Genomic DNA, 3,646 nt, shown 5'->3' with positions numbered 1-3,646 from the left:
TGGGAGGTGAGTCAGGTGTGAAATGCATCTCAGGAAGCGACTTGAGCCCTGTTTCAAATGGGGGGAAACAAATAAATGAAAAAATAAAATTGGTACATTCAAAAGAACTGCTCAACTGATCAGTAATCATGACTAACCATAGCAAAAAAGCACAATAATAATATCCCTAAGAGTAGCATCTAGAGCTCGCTGGTAATCCGCATCTACCACCAACCATCACCAATGTAGCTTCACAAGGACTCACAAGAACAAGGATAGGAGCGCATAAACTTATTTTGTAACTTGTTCGGTGATCAAGAACACGCGCATAGGGAGCACAAGAATCGATCGAAGCATATACTCGCCATCAAGAAGGGACAAGTTTCTCCCCCCGGCCCTACTCCCCAACCAACCCACCGAACTAACTCCATACGTTCATCATCATACATTGCGTACCATGCATTTTTCCTCTTCCTTCCATACTGTGCACGAGGCCTTTGGCTACTCAATTTATTTTCTTTTGCTGCTTCTCTATTCTACATAGACCCGGCAATCTCCCTCCGACAAAAGCATACTTTTTGAGTACTCTAAAGAAATATAGCCCATTGGGCCGGCTTTAGGATTATGCTTACTCCTACTGTGGAGAAAACCAGAGGAGTCCGACTACCATTTCTTCGTATGAAGTATGTACTTGTTCTTCACCGTGCAAGCTCTACAGATTTCGGAATCCAAGGCCTTCAAGTTCAACCGTAGACGTAGAAGCAAACCGGTACTTAAGCATCGAGCGAATGAGAGACGAGTGAGACGCCTTTAGCTCCTAGAATGCCTTCTTCAACTTTGCTATACGCAATTCGTGCGCCAAATAGAACTACTAGACTACGTCGAGTTGTGACCACTCATGCCTCTAAAGAGCGAGGCAAAGGGTAACACTAGGGCGGAGCTCCACCTTTTGTTCTTCCAGCTCGGACTCCTAAACTAGAAACTATATAAGAGGCACGAGATGATCAGGTGTGTGCACTAAAGCTCGACATGATGAAAGCTTATGAGAACTTCACTGCTATAGCTGATACGGGATCTAATGACTTATTTCTTAAAATAGGGTTTTGTGACTACCGAAAGTGTCTCTTTTCATGACACAGGGGGGTCTCTGTGGCCCTAGTTTCCTTGGCCCATTTGAAATGAGCTACGAATAGGTCCTACTTCAGACAATCCTTCGTTGTCCCTTCAGAGGAGATGAGTGGGATGACGAATGAGTTCTTTAAACATCTCTATACTGCTGAAGGTACTGAAAGAATGGAGGATGTTCGTTCTGTCGACAGTTCCTCGGAAAGTATCTCAGGCAATGAATGAGCAATTGACTGCGCCCTTTACTGGTTCTGAAGTGTGACCTTTTTAAGATGTACCCTGAAAGGCCCCTGGCCCGGACGGCTATCCAGCCCACTTTTTTTCAGCGAAGGTGGGATTTCTATGGTGATGAGGTTAGTGACTTCAGTTACCTTCTCGGTTCTTTTCAATGGGGAGCGTCTTGAGGAATTCAAACCTTCTCAGGGACTACGCGAGGGAGATCCAATCTCTCCGTACTTATTCTTGTTAGCAGTAGTTTATGTATTCGAAATAGCGAAATACATAAATTATCTATCTCAAGTACGTCTCGTACTTATCTTGAGCCATCAGTCAGATTGAATGCAGCGCCCTGCCGGCAGCTCCTGACCTCTGTTCCTATGGGGGAAAGAAGGTGTGGCTTTGGACCCCAAACTCTTCCATGATGCCCTTCTTCTTATAGCGTGGGTAAGTGATCAATACAGACAAAAATCACACCCATTGGATCCATCCTGATATGATTGGGTGATTTGCACATTCCCTTAAGAACAAGCACACACACACTAAATCCTAAAAAGAAAGATAGATGCTCATCTTCACACTGATAGCAGTAGGCTCACTACGTACTTTGTCCAACCCACCTTGTAAGACATCTTTCCTCGGATAGCCAAGCGAAAGAGGAGGTCTCAAGCGTGCAAAAACACATGTATGAGCAGGAAAAGATGTGCAATCAAGCTCAGAGACTGCAGATAACGAATCTCTCAGGCACCGGTTTCCCTCAGTTCAGTAAGGGAAGCGAGCTTTCAAGGGTCCAAGGATTAAAAAGGTAATTAATATGTCTCCGATCGAAGTGATAGATAAAGGCTTTACCCATTGGCAAGGAACGCTTGGAGGAGTGAAACAACGATTCCGCCTAGCGTAGGACACGTATATTTGATCCAATCTAGCAAGTGTAGCCAGCCCCACCCACGGGTGAAATTGTACAGCTCCCTATCTCGTTGAAAGCCCCTTTGCTTACGGAAGAGAAGAGTTGGATGCCGTAGTGGGAAAGCTCCCGTTTCAACTTTGCTTCTTGTAAGCTTCGGTATAAATAGCTCACTTGCGGGATCTAATCTCATTCTATGGGAACAACTTTCATTTCTATCTTTTGGCTTAAAGTGGTGAACAAATCCTTTCTCTTCACTTTTTGTGCTCCGCATGGCTCCGGTCAAGATGTGACTCATCCTGTATATACATAATTAGGAGACCTCTCACGAACTTGTTAAAGAAAGGAGTACCATTTGTGTGGACAAGCCAAAGCAATCCTTTGATGTTCTCAAGCAAGCTTTAATTGAGGCCCCTGTGTTGGTTCTCCCTGATTTCAGTAAAAGATTTGTGCTCGAGACAGATGCCTGTGGGCATTGGAGCTGTGATAAGGGGTAGAAGTATTCGTGTGGGGTGGGTTTCGAAGGGAAGGTTGCACAATAGATCGGAGATCCTTTGAGGAAGACTGAAATGACTATACTTATAGAATGGTCCATATCGAACAGATACGATACTGGTTTACACAGAGAATATCGCCTAGCTCTAAAACGGCAGCACCTGAGTGCAACTTAGAGTAAGAAAGAACGACCTTCTGCTACCTTTTTACCGGGGCATTGTTTTAACAACTTTAGCTGATTGATCTACGAATGGAGGGATTCCAGCTTATTTTTGTTAACCGAGATGCAAACGACTAACAAACTGGATTCGAAGCCACCTGTCGTAATAGTACCTGCGGGTTCTTTCTGTGGGGCCTTCAAATGCAATAGCTAGCTGCCCAACGGCCAATGCCACAGGCAAATCTCCATTTTCCAACTTATACAACTCTTTGGGGTCCAAAGATACTCGCCATTGCAACTTAATAAATAGGACCGGTGGGATCGCCTTCAACAGATATATCGGTTTCACTGCTTTCATACCCTTTGTTTTGGTCATGTGGATGACCCGCAGACCGTAGATAAGATGGATACCCACGTACTGCTTTCAATGAAGAGAGTTTTACCAAGGACCCTTAGACAGATAGGGGGGACAGACAAGAGGTATGCAACCTGCTGAATATTGTCACCGAATCGCTCACTGACAAATACTTGGGGCTCCCCTCCCTGGTAGGAGTGGATAGGAGCGACTGCTTCCAACACTTAATTGAGAGAGTTTGCACTCGGATTAATGGCTGCAAAGAGGAAGGGCTAATTGGCTCCGCCATGGAGACCGAAATACGAGCTTCTTTCATCACATCCTTTTGCAACGGAGAAAAAAGAAGAACATAATAAAGTTTCTGAATGACTCAAACGGCAACAGGATCGAAGGTAATGACCAGTTAGCATCT

The sequence above is a fragment of the Triticum aestivum genome, chromosome 2A, assembly GCF_018294505.1.
Source record: "Triticum aestivum cultivar Chinese Spring chromosome 2A, IWGSC CS RefSeq v2.1, whole genome shotgun sequence".
Classification (NCBI taxonomy): Eukaryota; Viridiplantae; Streptophyta; class Magnoliopsida; order Poales; family Poaceae; genus Triticum; species Triticum aestivum.
The sequence above is the reverse complement of the archived record's forward strand: the minus strand, read 5'-3'. Positions refer to the sequence as shown.